Source organism: Physcomitrium patens, chromosome 1 (genome assembly GCF_059467195.1).
Source record: "Physcomitrium patens ecotype Gransden chromosome 1, ASM5946719v1, whole genome shotgun sequence".
Taxonomy (NCBI): domain Eukaryota; kingdom Viridiplantae; phylum Streptophyta; class Bryopsida; order Funariales; family Funariaceae; genus Physcomitrium; species Physcomitrium patens.
The window spans coordinates 2,075,674-2,093,391 of record NC_143410.1 but is presented as its reverse complement, the minus strand read 5'-3'; positions in this window follow the sequence as shown (position 1 = coordinate 2,093,391).

Below are 17,718 nucleotides of genomic sequence, written 5' to 3'. Positions count from 1 at the left end.
GAGTGGCTAATAGATTAAATTAAAAGGAGTTGGTATAAGAAACTTTACTTTGTTTCTTTACTTGTTTTGATTTTGACATTAAAAAAAAAAAAATAGGACCTAAATGTTTAGTATGAAGCCTTGGGAGAAGGTGGAAGCTTAAGGATGAAAATCTAAACTAGTAGGAGGCTAATTGGGAGGGATGAAAGCAAGTCATGGTCGGATGAAGGCAAGGAATGTGAAGGAGATATAAGGAGTTGAAGGCGACACTTTCAAATCAAAGGTAGTAAGTAAGCGGTTTTGTTTGTAGTAATGGTTGGAGCCATAACTTGAGTATTCGAACAAATTTTTGACTCAAACTTTTTGGAGAATGTACATTTTTGTGTTAAAAAGCTATATATATAAATTTCGTAGCATTTGAGCTTGTATTTTGTGAGATATGAAGAAAATTGCATGCGGGTATATAAAGACAAAGATTTGAAGCGGCTGTTAGGGTTTTCAAGATATCTCAAGATCCGCAATGAATTTACAATTGAAAATTGTTATAAAAGTTAATAAGAATATATCAGTACCTCATGTAAAATTTGAGTTTGTTTGGACGGTCGGATTAGGAGATATGAGGTGTTGAAGTTCGGAAAAATCTCCACATAAGAATATATAAGGTTTTAGAGGATTTTATCATATTTTGGATGTTGTTGGTTACTTGAGGTTGTGTATTTGGTATAATTGCTCAAAAGAGAAAATTTATATATAAACTTAGGGCTTCCTTTATTTTGAAGCTTGATTGAATGATTAGTGACAGCCAGAAGCGTAACATTTTCTTAAGGCAAATTCTCTCTACCCCGACACTGCCTTCTATAGAAGTGGGTAGTAATCAAAAATTTGAGGTGGAAGAAGTTTTAGACTGAAGGTGGCACCGACATAGGTTGGAATATCTTATTCATTGGCTCAGATACAATATTAGTAAATAGACATGGGAGCCAATAAAAAATCCTACAAATATAGTAGAGAAGGTCAAAGCTTTTTATCAATGACATCCATCAAAATTAAGATAAGAGATAGTAAACCTTTACTATAAAAGAATTACAATTTATGAAAGATTACATTCTACCTCCTATCCTTGTTTGTAATTTCTATATAATTGTGGTGTTAAGGATATGGAGAATCAATAGCCAACGAATTTAACTCAAGAGCCATCATTTACTAACTTATTAGATGAGATATTGCAACTATCAAAGCCTTTAAGACAAAATAATAAAGGTGAAGACTTTCAAGAATGACATGTTTTTTCTCAAATAGATGGCAAGATACAATGTGTTTAATTTCATGACCTAGGAAGAGTCTTTCAATGTTTGTTGGTTTTATTGGAGGTAGAAACAACTCTTGATGGTATAACAAATATTTTATTTGAAAGAAATTTTGAAAGTTTTAACAATGATTAAATAATAGGGTGGTCTTTTTGCATTGAAATAGGATATTACCGATAGCCAAGAGGACCTATCAACTACCTTCAAAGAAAACAAATATTAAAAAATATGATAAATATATTTTGCCTCATCTTAGACTTCTTCAATATGTAATTACTCTTTTTTGTAGAACTTATCTTTAGAAGGGGGAGTAATGTCATAGATATATATCTACTATAATTATTATTTAGATAATATGAATAAATAAAAGTAGATAAAAATAGATTAATTTTATAATATCTTCTAAAATAACTTTTTAAAAGCTTTTTAGATATTATTTTGACTTTATATGTATTTATAGATGTGTCACGAATTTAGAATACTGATTGGAAATAAGAAGCTCAAGAAGAATTGGCAAGAATTAGATTAATGAGATGAATACAAGAACAACACTAGAGAGGTGAGTTAGAGCTCGAAGAGGTGTATTGTCGAGAGTGAGGATCTCCTCAGTTCTAGCTCCTATATATACTACCAGCTAGGAAGCTTCTCAAGTAGCTTCCACAAACTAGGAAGCTTTTCAAGCAGCTTCTACGAGTTAGGAAGCTTCTCAAGTAGCTTCTACAATCTATGAAACTTCTCAAGGAGCTTCCATGAGCTAGGAGGCTTCTCAAGCAGCTTCCACTAACTATAAAGGTTTTCTAGAATCTTTTAAAATCTTCTACAACTTCCTAGTGTATGTCCTTAACATCATTCCTCCCTTTAGCTTCGAGGTCTTTGTGAAGCACTCCTATTGCGAGTTAATACCAATGTAAGAAGTTGAAAATTTATCGCATAGTATCTGTAATATACTCCAATTGTTGTTTGAGCGACAAATAGTTCATTGATCCTTGTAACCAACGATAGTGTCCTACGCCTTTGATTTTTGACCAGGCATGAACTTCCGTGTCTTCATTGTAAAAATGCCTTACAAATATTCCTTTGGAAAGATCATCCTAGGTAGGGTCTACCTCAAATACAATCATTAGCGACTTGTTACTATGTATCTTTTGTCGTCTTTGTAGTACAGGTAATTCTTCATCTCGGGGTCATTTTTGTGAGATATTCGGTTGACAAGACATAACTGGTATGGTATCTATCTCTTATCTATTCATATCACACCAAAAAATATAAGCACTAAACATAGAAGAATGGGCTCAGGTTACAGATTTATAGTCTCTAACTATGTCTTTTAGAGGTTCCTTCTCTCCTTTCTTTGTAAGGCCGAGGATTAAGAGGCTTCAAGGAGAAGGAACTTCACTGTAAAACTTTCATCGAAAGAGCTTAGGTTTCTGAGGATAGTGCGAGTGAAACTCCTGTATCTTTTGCTAGGCATTGATAAGATTTTTTGTTGGTTCCCATGTGTGCTCATTGATATCATAGCCGCTCTAATGCACTATGTACCCCAATTTTTCTACTTACGTCGTAAATCTAGTACCTTTTTTACCTCGTATTCCTCGTGGTTCTCAATTTCAATACTAGGTGGCGGATATTGTACTCTTCCAGAATAATCTGACTCTCGATAAGGTTCCAACAAAGAAACATGAAAGAGTAAGTGTACCTTCATAGCAGCTGGTAATCCCAAATGATATGCCACTGGATTGATTTACTTCTTGATGACAAATGGTCCCAATCCCCTGTAGTCCAATTTATGACATGGTTGCTTGGTTTTGATATTCAATTGAAGCAGCCATACTTTATCTCCAATTTTGAAAGAAGGTGCCTGATTCTGAAATTTGACTATGGACGCCTTGTAAGCTTCTTGGGCGGTTTGCAATTAAAGCTTCAACATAGTTTGAAGCTCCGATAGTTGTTTTGTAAATCCTTTAGTTGCCGAATTGTTATTGGTTGATGGTCTCAACAAATCAAGCTTCGGATGATATCCATAGTTGAAAAAGAATGGTGTTTGTTGAGTCGACGCATGAAGGGTGTTGTTGTATGAAAACTCAGCTAATGATAGATATGCAGTCCAATCATCTTGTTGATAGTTGATGCTGCATCATAAATACTGCTCCAAAGTTTGATTCAACCATTTCATTTGGCCGTCAGTTTGAGGATGGAAAGCCAAAGAAAGCTTGATATCTACCTTCAATATCTCAAAGAGAGATCTCCACAACTTTGATACGAATTGGATTCCTCAATCCGACACGATATCATCTAATAAACCATAATATTGATATACACTATCAAGAAAGAGCCTTGATGTATCTTTGCTTATCGATGTTTTCTTGCAAGGAACAAAGTGTGCCATCTTTGTAAGCCGATCTACCACAACAAGGATGCTCTCAAATGAATTCGATGGCGGCAAGTTTATAATGAAGTCCATGGAAACTGAAGATCATGGTCGATGTGAAATATGCAATGGCTAAAAAAGACCATAAGGAGGATGCCGAGGATTCTTGGATCTTAAACAAATGTCACAAGAGAGGACAAAATCCTTGACATCCTTCTACATTTGGGGCCACCAAAAATCTCGAGAAATAAGTTTCAAGGTCTTATTGAATCCAAAATGTCCTACAGCAGGAAAGTCGTATCGAGATTAGAGAACTTGGAATCGTGTTGGTCTCTTTGGAATATACAACCGCTCCTCAAAGTGTAAAAGATCTCCTTCTATCTTGAACTTGTCATTATTTACACGTTGCATGATATTGAAGGCTACAGAATCTCCAATAGTCACAATACGTACTTGGTTGAGGAAGTCAACATCAATTGGCATTATAGCAGAGCAAAGCTTGAATTGTTCTGACTTCAACAATGTTGTATACTATTGATCAAACGCTGCCTCTCTAGCCTTTGGCGCTAGATACGATCTCCTTGATAATACATTGGATAGTCTTTGTTGCTTCCTAAGCCAATAAGTAATAATAAAATTAAATTTGGATAGCAGTATATTCCATCAAGCTTAACAACGATTCAAAACCCGAGCCCACATGAAATACTCCAAATTCTTGTGATCCGTGTATATGGTCACCGGATGTGCAGCTCCTTCGAGAAAGTGACGCCACTCTTGGAAAGAATCCACTATCGCAAGAAGTTCTTTATCATGGATTTCATTGTTGATCTCGACAGCACAAAACTTTCAAAAGTAGAACGCAACCAGATGAAGCTTCTCGTCTATGCCTATCTGTGAAAGTATAATTCTTATAGCAAACTCTGAAGCATCGATCTCCAAATAGAAGGCCTTTACAAAGTTCGGATGTATCAAGATTGGAGCCATAGTAAATGCCATCTTAAGATCTTAAAATACTTTTTTTGCTAGAAATCTTTATTCAAGCTTGTCTTTACATGTCAATCAAGTGAACGGAGCAGCAATTTGAGAGCAATTTTTGATGAAGATCCGATAGAAGTTAGCAAAGCTAAGAAAGCATTGTACATCTCTAATCGTTTTTGGGACTTCCCATGATACAATTGCTTCCACCTTCTTAGGGTCCATCTTCAAACCTTCCGTAGTTGCAATGAATCCCAAAAATTCCATCTCAGTTTGGTTAAACAAGCACTTCTCCAATTTGGCGTAAAATCCTTGCTTGCAAAGTTTTTCAAGGACCAGATAAATGTATTTTTCATGCTCTTCTAATTTTTTGGAAAATATCAAAGTATCATCTAGATAAATGACAACAAAATCGTCAAGGTGCTCCCGAAAGATATCATTCATTATATGTTGAAAGATCACCGGAGCATTGATAAGACTGAAAGGCATGACATTATATTCAAAATGGCCATACCTTGTACAGAAAGCTGTCTTCCATTCGTCTCCTTCCTTGATTCGTACAAGGTTGTAAGCTCCTCTTAGATCAATCTTTATAAAGATCTTTGCATGCCCAAGTTACTCTAGAAGACTGGATATCAAGGTTAATGGATAATGATTCTTCTTTGTCACCTTGTTGAAACCTCAATAATCCACACACATTCATGGCGAGCCATCTTTCTTCTTCACAAATAAGTTTGGTGCCCCAACTAGTGACTTTGAATGACAAAAGAAGTTCTTGGCTAGATTCTTATCAATATACTTTCACAACTCCGCTAACACCATCTCCGAAAAATTGTAGATTGGGCCAAAAAGTGATTGTGCTTCTTCTTGTAAGTCTATGACACAATCATATTATGGATGCTCCGGTAGCATGTTGACATTCTTCTTTTGAAACACGTCTTTAAAATCCATATATTGCTCCAAAATACTTGTTGTCAAAATCTTCTCTCCGCTAGTTGGAGTCGCATAAATGACAAACGGTGTACCTTCTTGGGACGATGTTAGAAATGTTCTTGCTCCAATAAATAAAGATTTTTGATTCGAGATCTTCTAATAGGCTTACTCTCAGGATGTTTTATAGAAAATATCATCTTTTGTAACATCCAATCTACGGATGGATTATGCATTTCTAACCAAGAAAGAACAAGAATAACAGGGTTTGATGGGATTCTAATAATATTGAAAATAAAATAATTGCTATGTTCTTTAAACGTCACCTCTATAGGTTCTGATTCATGGATGATACTACTAGATAATAAAAGTCATCCATCTATTACTTCTATGTGAACGGGTTTACATTTTTATACTAGAAGTATCTCATGATGCTTAGTAAATTCTTCATCTAAATAATACGGAGATGCTCTTGAATCTAATAATGCTAAGGTTTTTAGTTTTTGAGGGCCAAAAGATAGAGGAATGGTAAAGCAATGAGTACGCTGAGCAAAAAGAAAAGAACTTCATTGTTGTTGTGGTAATGAATTGTCTAGCCGCACGATCCCTATTATGATTGGGCATCCTCATTTTTCTGAACAAATACACCTTTGGTCAAGTTGAGCCTTCTTTTTCTTCTAAAGTGGTTTATTGCTAAAGATCAAGTAAGGCCTTAATCTTCACCATCTTCTATTTAACCTCAATTTCATCAAAGTGCAACCTTGATGAACCGATAGGCCTCAAATGCCAAAGACAAATCCTGCTACTTTGGTAATTGAATCAATAGGAAGGTTCACTTGATCAAGAGTAAGTTTACAACAAGAAATCAAGACTTAATGGAATTAGAACAAGGACTTGGAGTAGATTCATCGAGAATGGCAAATGGAGAAGTGCAGCCTCATATATCTACTCAACGACCTATGCCAAATTTTATACAACAAGCTGAACCATCACATATAGCTATAATTCTACTTGTGGATGTGGTAAATAACACGAGGCAAGCTCTAGCTTCTCTACCAACAGTGTTGACTATTATACTATCTCGACCTTCTCAACTAAGGATGCTACCATGAAGAATACCTATAGTAGTGCCTCGAGGACTTCTTGAGAGGACAATGCCTCTTAATTTTTCACAATTCATAGGCTCTAGACATGAAGATCCTATAGCCCTTGTTGAAAGATTTTTGGAATTAATGACCTCTTATATGGTGTCTAACGATGGTTATTATTTGATTTGGTTTTCTACCATATTAGTAGAAGGTCCATATGCATGATATATGTCCTACAATGCACAAACATTCAAGACATGGGATGAATTGTTAATGGCATTTTTAGATCGATTCCAACCTTCAACGGGACAACAATAAGTAGTTGCTGCTTTAACAAATATGTGCCAGCATCCCATAGAGGAAATTTTGGCATATATAAGGCGTTTTAAAGAAGTTTGTAGTAGCTTTGTCAGTGATTTGCTCCATGATACTACTATTAGAGATTACTTTCTTAAAGGACTAAATCGGTCCTTAGTATCTTGAGAAATTTGGACGCATAGGCTACAAATATTGGATCATGCAATCGGAGTTGCTCTATTCATTGAAGAGACTGAACAAGAAAATAAAAGAGCTAGGGATCGAAGAGAAGATCTAATTCCTAGCTACCTTCCAATAAGATATGACCCTCATGCAAGCTATGTACAAAATCCTATGAAAGATTCAAGATATGGTCAATATGCATATCCATAGGTACCACAGCTTAATTTTGTGCAACCTTTGGCTTCAAGAGAACCTCCTCTTTTAGCACCTACTACTTATAATCTTGTAGTAACTTTGGAGAGATTAGATATTGACAAGGCTGGAAAAGCACGAGAAGATAGAATGCTTAAGGCCATAGAAACTTTGGAAGAATAGATTTCATGCTTGATGAAGGATGGAGGAAGGCCTCTATCATTTCAATATGAATCAGGAGCTCATACAACATTATTATAGTATCCAAGTTGTAGACAACAAGGTCATTCAATACAAAATTGTCCCTATGCTCGACAATTTCAAGATATAAGGTAAGCTAGTCAATTACTACCACCTTATAGGCCTCTACATCTTCACCAAGGCAAAGAGGCTTCTCAACTACAAAAACAAAGATATCCACTATGTAGAACATGTGGAAAATTCCATATTCTTGATACATGGTAGAATTGGCAAGAATGAAAGCAAGGCATGGTCGCATGAAGGCAAGGAATAGGGGACTTCATTCCTATTGGTCGAATACCATGCCCAATGGGCTTTAAGGAGGCTGCGTGTAATTTTATGAAGGATTTATGTGACTTTAAAGGAGGCATTCGGAGATTGGAAGCTAGGTTTGTAAATTTTAGGATTTGAAGAACAATTTGTTTACAAAAATTAGAGGATTTGGACTTAGGATGAAAACGTTATAACCGTTTGAAGTTAAGGTGTTTATTTAAGACATACTATTATTCTTTTGAAAGTACGAGGAGTTTTACAGTAGGTTTTGAAGATCGAAAGGTGCGATTGGAACGGCGATTTCAAGGCCTACATCTTGCATGAAAGAATTATTACTTTTGGAGTCCATATGAAAGAATTGTAAGGAGTTGAAAGCGACACTTCAAAATCAAAAGTAGTAAGTAAGCGGGTTTTTTTTGTAGTAATGGTTGGAGCCATAACTTGAGTTTTTGAACGAATTTTTGGCTCAAAATTTTTAGAAAATGTAAAACTTTGTGTTAAAAAGCTATGCATATAAATTTCGTAGCATTTGAGCTTATATTTTGTGAGATATGAAGAAAATTGCGTGTGGATGTATAAAGACAAGGGTTTGAAGCGATTGTTAGGGATTTCAAGATATCTCAAGATCTGCAATGAATTAGCGGTTGAAAACTGTTGTAAAAATTAATAAGAATACATCAGTACTTCATGTAAAATTTGAATTTGTTTCGACGGTCAGATTAAGAGATATGAGGTGTTGAAGTTTGGAAAAATTTCCACATAAGAATAAACAAGGATTTAGAAGATTTTATCATATTTTGGAAGTTGTAGGTTACTTGAGGATTGTGTATCTAGTGTAATTACTCAAAAAGAGAAAAATTATATATAAACTTAGGGCTTCCCTTATTTTCAAGCTTGATTGAATAATTAGTGACAGCCAGAAGCCAAACATTTTTTTGAGGCAAACTCTCTCTACCCCAACAACGCTTAAGCAACTAGTTATTTCCCGTGTTCGAATCCTCCTATACGGGTTTATTCTGGGAAGTTTCTTCCAAAATAAGTAAAACAAGCAATCACATTTTGGTGCCACTGCCAAGGAGTGATAATAGCTTTGAGTGTTAGGAATTAATTACCAAATGTGTGTTAAAATTTGCAATGGAAGGTGATTTTAATAGTGTTTGAAGCAAGATTATGGTTAATAAGAACGAGAGCATTGCATCAAGAAAAATAAATCAATTGAGAAAAAGACAGGGAAGAGCGCAAGGAAAAAAATTGCTTAGAGATAAGCAAGAACATAATCTTAAAAGGAAGCATCGACAAAATTAGATTAAACCATGGTTGTAAGCTTATCGGTGCATCCAAACATATCAAGAATTGGACAGACAGGTAATTCTGCAGTCGTATGTACCGTTAGAAAAACTGCCAAGAACACTTGTGGGAAATTTTATTAACATTCCAGTGGAAATCTTGAGGCCGTTAACTGAAAGAGAAAGAGGCGTAGAAGAATTTGGTACTCTATTGGATATTTTTCTAGTAGGGGGTACTTCTGAAACGAGCAATAATGGCTCGTCAGATTGGCACAAATTGGTCGCCAATAAATATAACTATATTATATTTCAAAATCCGATGTTTTTACCTGCAGATCAATCAATAAAACTAATTACGGAAAATAACAATAAATCAAGGAATAATAAGAGCTTAGAAATTAGAATAAAAAAAAGCAGAGATTATTTTAAAATAGAGTTTAGCGAAACAAGAAATTCAATGGTGTTAGGAGGACCAGCCATTTCGATTGCAGTACAAATTGGTGCAATAGGTGATCGTACGACTAGTATCACGCCACTACCTACTGTTCGGAGATTTTTGCATGTAAATCTTGATCAACATTTATTTCAATTTCTTACAGCATGTATAGCTAATAATGGCAGAACTGAAGATATTTGGTTGCGATGGCTGCCAGCGACCTTAAAAGACACGATGTTTGAATGGTACAACCGCCAACCAGTGGATCAATTTTCGAATTGGGAAGCATTGAAGAATACATTTTTATCTCAATTTTGGCTAATTGGTTTTGATGACCGCCTTCGAGAGAGGTTAATGAACAACAAAATGATCCTAGGGAGGCGATGGAATCGTACTATGGCCGAGTAGTTGATATACTCAGTAAGTGGCCGAATCACCAAATGCCAGAGGTATTTATCTTGCCCATAGTAATCAATAGTTTGCACCCACAAGAGCTAAAAATGTTTGTAAAGGAAGCTCAAACTGTTATGGTGGCTGCATCCCTTAATAGAGCCAAGGTTTGGGAGGAATGCCATTATGATCAGTTTTTAACTCCGGGAGCCACAATGATTTTAGTTCAAGGTAGATATCAAAATCTGACTTGGAATGAATCAGTGGGTAGTTATCCATGGATGTTAGAAACATGGGCCAATTCCAATACCAATATTCAGGGGCTAGTTAATGTCACCCCATTGCAAGCTATACCACCGAACGTGACAACAGCATATGCTCCATATTTTCCGTTGTCGTGTTGTAACACGAGTATATCGTGAAAATATAAAGAAAGGGGACTTTTATTAATGTTCAGTTACCTCAAATATTGGGAGCAACGACCAACTCCAGTGCAAATACTCAGTAGCTAGGTTTAGTCACCCCGTTACAGTCAGTTAGGGCATACTGAAATGCTCCATTCGATTCCAATAACAGGAGTCAGCAGGAAGGGAAAGGACCAATTCACGCGATGGGTGAGCCTGGTTCGAGAATCCAATCCAATTTCGAGAATCCAATCCGGGTCTTAATACTGGACTCTTATCCAATATAAGACCTAAATTGGCCGGGCAACCCAATGCAGTCTAATTACGGGAAAATCTAGGTCTTACTACGGACCTTAGCCAATCTGATGCGAAGACCAATTGGATCCAATTACGCAAACATCCAAATTACTACTAGCATCTTACCCAATATGAGACCTAAAATGGTCGCGCGACTCAATGTGGACCCGAGTACGGGGTTTCGATTCTGTTTCAGGCTGTCCTATTCTCTGTGCCATTTCAAGGAACGTTATTTTCGGTAAATAGATCTCTTAAAGGTAAAAATGGAGGAGAAAGCTTTGATGGCGAGAGCCAATTTCGGATCTAAGCTCTGACGGTAGGAGCCAATTCCGGATCCAAGACGGAAGATTGAAGAAATTCAGAGGATAAGATTAGGAGGAGAATAAGTTTTGGAGAGGGTTTTTTTTTTCGGATCAAAGGGGAGGGGGGGGGGGGTTTTTGGATCGAAGAGCTAGCTTCAAGTTTTTTTCAAGGTTACTAGTTCGGTTTTTATTGGAGGTTTTTGAAAATTAAGGGGATTGGAGAGGAGCTTCATGCTTCGGGTCGGGGAAGAAAAGACGGAGAATTGGATTTTTCTTCTTCATAGAGTTTTGCGAAGACTGAGGCAATCGTTGCTGAAGTCAGTATTGTAATGGTGAATCGGGATTTTTAATGAAGTGGGTGTGATCACTCTTGACTGTTTGTGAAATCGAGTTACGTCTGTGATTGAAGGATTAAAAGGGTGTCTATAGGATTGAGTATGTGGAGTGAATGAAATTTATTGAGTTAATCTAACAAGACAGTCAGTGGATACAAGATTGTAAGTACAAAGCGGTATCGGAGATTACTAGATTGGGTTGTTCGAGGTTCTCTGTTATTTCTAGAGACCTACCGGCTGGGACAAAAGGGACTTTGACAAGCAGTCGAAGGGCATCCATATAGATTTACAGTATATTCTTGCAGTCGTTTATATTCCAGCAGTCAAAAACTGATAGACTGCTTGATTATTGGCAAATCTCCATGCTACCTTCTACAGCCAGATGCCCTGCGCGTTCTCGAGCAAGAAAGCGACACCGTATCAACAACAAGCGTTAACTACGGCAGAGATACTAATAATGTCAGGCCTAAAAGATTCCAATGAAATCTTGTTATTGAATTTGACGAAGAAAATGGACGAAATGGCGGTCAATATGGTCAAAGATAAAGAGAAGAGGCAAAAGTCTACCAATACTAGGTCCAATGTATGGTGCGGTAATTGTAAGGGCCACGGTCATTCTGTAAAAGAATGCTCCTTACCCTCACAAATAATGGATCAATGTACATTTTATCAAAGAAAGCACCTAACAGCAAATTGTTGGAATTGGTAAAGACAACAACAATAATTTAGTAATCAGACCATGTTCCCACCAACCCAGTGAGACATCAATCAAGTACAAATATGAAATACGTTTGGATGGAATGGAAATTGATTCAATCGACAAAATTGAGCATTCAATAACTTTCAAAGTTCCAATTTTAATCAAGGGTCTGTATCGAACCCCCAGAACTATGGTAAGAAGCAGTAGAGGTATCAGCAATATGCTCCACCGATGTCATTAAACCAAGTTCTCTTAGTATCAACAGTGTTGGGATAGAGAGGTTTTGCCTCAAAAAAGCGCTGGGCTTCTTGCTATCACTAATTGCTCAATCAAGCTTAAAATAAGGAAACCCTAATTTCATACATATAAGTTCTCCTTTTGGGACAATTACACCAAATACTTAAGTCTTAAATAACCAACAACACCCAAAATATGGTAGAAGTACTCTAAAACCTTGTATATCCTTGAGTAGAAATTCTCCTGAAACTCAACACCTCATAACTCTTGATCCAACCGTCCAAACAAGATCAAAATTTACATGAAGTACTGATATGTTGTTATTAATTTGTACAACAAATTTCATCCGCAAATTCGTCGCGGATCTTGAGATGTCTTCAAAACCCTAATAGTCGCTTCAAACCCTAATCTTTATTTACTCGCGCGCAATTTTCTTCATATCTCACAAACCATAAGTCCAAATGCCACGAAACTTATATAGATAGCTTTTTAACACAAATGTTTACATTCTCGCAAAGTTTGAGCCAAAATTTCGTTCGAAAACTCAAGTTATGGCTCCTAACACTACTTTGAACAAAACCGTTCACTTACTGCCATTGATTTGAATGCGCTGTCTTTAACTCCCTATAACTCCTTTACACAAACTCCAAATGCAAACTTTCCTTCGCAAAAGATGTATGTCTTGAAGTTGCCCTTCCAGCCGCACCTTCCGATCTCCAAAAGCTTCCGTAAGACTCCTCTTAAACTCAAAAGAGTAACAGTAGGTCTCAAATTGACACCTTAACTTCAAACGGCTATAACTTATTCACCCTAACTCCAAACCCTATAAAATTTCCACAAAAATTGTATCCAGAACCCTTAAATTTACAATCCTTGCCTCTGATTTCCTAATGGCTTCTTTGAAGTCGCCGAAACCCTTATCAAGGTCGCGGGCAGCCTCCTAAAAGCCCATTGGGCATGGATTTCGACTAATGGGGATGAAGATCCTTATTTCTACCTTCATCCAACCATGCCTTGGTTTCATCCCTCCCAATTAACCTCCTATTAGTTTAAATCTTCATCTTTAGGCCCCTATCTTCTCTCAAGGCTTCATACTTAACATTAAGGTTCTATAACTTTTATATACTATAATCAAACTAAATAAAAAAAACAAAATAAAGTTTTTTTCAAGTCCGTGTTAGGGACATAATCCTTAGAACCTTCTAGAGACAAGTTTCTAGAACCTTCTAGAGACAAGTTTCTAGAACCTTCTAAAAACAAGTCTCTGGAACCTTCTAGAAGCTTCCTAGTTGATAGGAGTTGGTTGAGAAGCTTCCTAAATAGGAGTATATATTAGAATCGAGGCTGAAGAGTTCTTCAGTCTCGACAACACATCTCTTGGAGCTCTAGCTCATCTCTCTGGTGTTGTTCTCATCTGATTAATTTAGTTCTTGTCAGTTCTTTTTAAACTTCTTATTAGTTCTCGAGTCTGTATTTCTGTGTCCATGACAGTTTATCGAGACTACACTCACCTCAGATATCAGAGCTAGTTTTTCTTTATTAGAGTGTGGATTACCCCTTTGTTTGGAAGTGTACTAGCATTTTAGAGGTTGCGGATTACCCTCCTCTAAATTGATACTTCTTTTGTTAGAATATTGGAGTCTTATTCTTCTTGGAAAGAGTGGATTACTCTTTCTCTTGAAGCTCTTAAGGCATTTTTGAGGTTGCGGAGTACCGTCCTCTAAACCAATATTATCTTCTTGTAGAGTCATTTTTGTCCTTCTCTTAGAATGGCCGGGGGCCAAGACATTAGTATGACGGAAGGTTCGGAGTTCAAGTTAGATGCTATCATAAATGCCCTCTCTACGTCATCGCAAAGAATTGCAGAGATTGAAGGAGTCGTGGCAAGGCTTCATAATGATGGAGCATTTGGGATGGTACAATCTAAGTTGCACCAGCCTCAAACTACTGCACTTGGAGAAGCAACTTTGCCTCAGGTTCGACAAGCACCGCTGATTCTACAACATAAAGAGTCACGAGTTAGCCTTCCGGACAAGTTCGATGGTATGCATTCTAAGTTTCGAAGATTTGTCAATCAAATTAGGTTGATAACAGTTTTAGAGCTCAAACGCTATCCAACGGAGGAGTCACGTGTTGGGCTTGGAAGAACCTTATTTACAGAACAAGCTCTATCATGGTTTGCTCCTTTGTTTGAGAAATGATCGTCCATACTAAACAACTTTGAAACCTTTTTGGAGGCATTTGCGGAAGCATTTGGTCAACACGACAAGGTTTGATGGGCTATAACAAAGATCCGGTCACTATGACAAGGGATGCGCTCTACATCAGTCTATGCATCGGACTTCAGGCAATTAACATGCAACATCAATTGAGACAAAGAAGCGTTGATGAGTCAATTCTATTGGGATTTAAGGGACGATGTGAAGGATTTGCTGTTAACTCTTCCTGATCCACAAACGCTCAACGAAGCTATTAGCCAAGCTGTGAAGTGCGATAACTGCCTATTCTAACGCTGCCAAGATCAACGTTTAAGACAACATACGGTTCGCCACATCCCAACTATGTCAACAAGCAATGTGAATTCACATTCAGAGGTAGAAGACATGTAAATTGATGCGATACGTGTCAAATTTCTTACTCTAGAAGAAAAAAAGCGACGTATCGAGGAAGATCTATGCTTGTATTGCGGTGAAGAAGGCCACAAAGTTGGAAACTGTCCCAAGAAGCAAAATCGACGTATTGTCGAGACTAGAGTTGTGTTTACTCAAAAAAATGAGGATGCCTAGCCACAATAGGAGCCATGCAGCTGGACAGTAAAATATTGCAACAACAACCAGGTTCTTTTCTTTCCGCTCAACCTGCCCTTTGTTTTAGAATCTTTTTGTTTATTGGCCCTCAGAAACTAAGAACTTTAGCATTATTAGATTCAGGAGCATCTGCTTATTTTTTAGATGAAGAATTTGCAAAGCATCATAAGATTCCTTTAGTATAAAAATCCAAACCTGTTCACGTTGAGGTCATAGATGGGCGACCTTTATTGTCTGGTAGTGTCACCCATGAATCAGAACCTATTGAAGTGACGTTTAAGGGCCATAGTAGTCATATTATTTTCAATATTATTAGAATTCCATCAAATCCTATTATTCTTGGTCTTTCCTGGTTGGAAAAGCATAACCCATCCATAGATTGGAAGTTGTGGAAGATGACCTTTCCCACAAAACCACCCAAAAGCAAGTCTAGTAAAAAACCCCGAATAGAGAAATCCTTATTTATTGGAGCAAGAGCATTTATAAGATCATCGAAGAAAGGCACACCATTTGTCATTTATGCGGCTCCAACTACTGGGGTGAAGATCTCGACAACAAGTATACCGGAGCAATATAAGGATTTTAAAGACATGTTTCAAAAGAAAAATGCCAACATGCTACCAGAACACAGACCATATGATTGCGCCATAGACTTATAGGAAGGAGCACAACTACCTTTTGGCCCAATTTACAATCTATCGCAGATGGAATTGGCGGAGTTACGGAAGTACATTGACAAGAATCTAGCCAAGAACTTCATCCGTCATTCAAAATCGTTGGCTGGAATATCCATCTTATTTGTGAAGAAGAAAGATGGCTCATTACGGATGTGCCTGGACTATCGAGGCCTCAACAAGGTAATAAAGAAGAATTGTTATTCGTTATCCTTGATTTGTGGTCTCTTAGAACAACTTGGACGTGGAAGGATTTTTACAAAAATTGATCTAAGGGGAGCTTACAACCTCGTTTGAATCAAGGAAGGAGATGAGTGGAAGATAGCGTTCCGTACAAGGTATGGCCATTTTGAGTATAATGTCATACCCTTTGGTCTTACCAATGCTCCAGCGGTCTCTCAACATATGATGAATGTCATTTTTTGAGAGTACCTTGATGATTTTGTTGTCATCTATTTGGATGATATTTTGATATTCTCCAAAAATGAGGAAGAGCATGAAAAGCACGTTCGTTTGGCCTTGGAGAAACTACCTGAGCGAGGACTATATGCCAAGTTGGAGAAGTATTTATTTCACCAAATAGAGATGGAGTTTTTGGGGTTCATTGCGACTACCGAAGGCTTGAAGATGGACCCCAAGAAGGTGGAAGCAATCGTATCTTGGGAGGTTCCAAAGACGGTGAGAGACGTACAATGCTTTTTTGGCTTTGTTAACTTCTATCAGATCTTCATCAAGAATTATTCTCAAGTTGCTGCTCCTCTCACTCGATTGACATGGAAGGATAAGCTGGAATGGAAACCTCTAGCAGAGCAGGCATTTAAAGACCTAAAAATTGCATTTATTACGGCTCCAATCTTGATACACCCAGACTTTACAAAGGCCTTTTATTTAGAAACTGATGCTTTGGATTTTGCTTTGGGAGCTGTACTTTCATAAATGGGAGAAGACAAGAAGCTCCATCCGGTTGCATTCTATTCTCAAAAGTTCTCTGCTGCTGAAATCAATTATGAGATCCACGATAAGGAACTTCTTATTGTAGTTGATTCTTTCCGAGAATTGCATCATTTTCTTGAAGGAGCTACACACCCAGTGACCGTATGCACTGATCACAAGAATTTGGAGTATTTCATGTCTGCTCGAGTTCTAAATCGACGTCAAGCTCGGTGGAGTATGTTGCTATCTAGATTCGATTTTGTTATCACTTATCGACCTAGAAAGTAGCAAGGACTATCTGATGCCTTATGGAAGAGATCGTATCTTGTACCAAAGACTAGAGAAGCAGCGTTTGATCAACAATGTACGACGTTGTTGAAGCTAGAGTAATTTTGACTTTGTACTACTATTGTACCAATTGATGCTGACTTCTTGAATCAGGTACGTGCCGCGACCATTAAAGATTCAGTAGCCATTGATATCAAGCAGCGTACCAATGACAACAAGTTCAAGGTGGAGGAAGATCTTTTATACTTTGAGGAGCAGTTGTATATCCCAAAAGGACAAGCACGACTCCGAGTTCTTCAATCTCGCCACAATTTTCCAACTGCGAGACATTTTGGATTCAACAAGACTTTGGAGCTTATTTCTCGAGATTTTTGGTGGCCCCAAATGTAGAAGGATGTGAAAGATTTTGTCCTCTCCTGCGATATCTGTTCAAGATCTAAGAATCCTCGGCATTGCGTTTATGGACTTCTACAGCCATTGTCGATTCCACGTCGACCATGGTCTTTAGTTTCCATGGACTTCATCATGGACCTTCCATCATCGAACTCATTTGACAGCATCTTTGTCGTGGTAGATCGACTTACAAAGATGGCGCACTTTGTTCCTTACAAGAAGACATTATCCAGTGAAGTCACAGCAAGGCTCTTTCTCGATAATGTGTATCGATATCATGGACTACCAGATGATATCGTATGAGATCGAGGAACCCAGTTCGTATCAAAGTTTTGGAGATCTCTCTTTGAGATACTGAAGGTGGATATCAAGCTTTCTTCGGCTTTTCATCCTCAAACTGACGG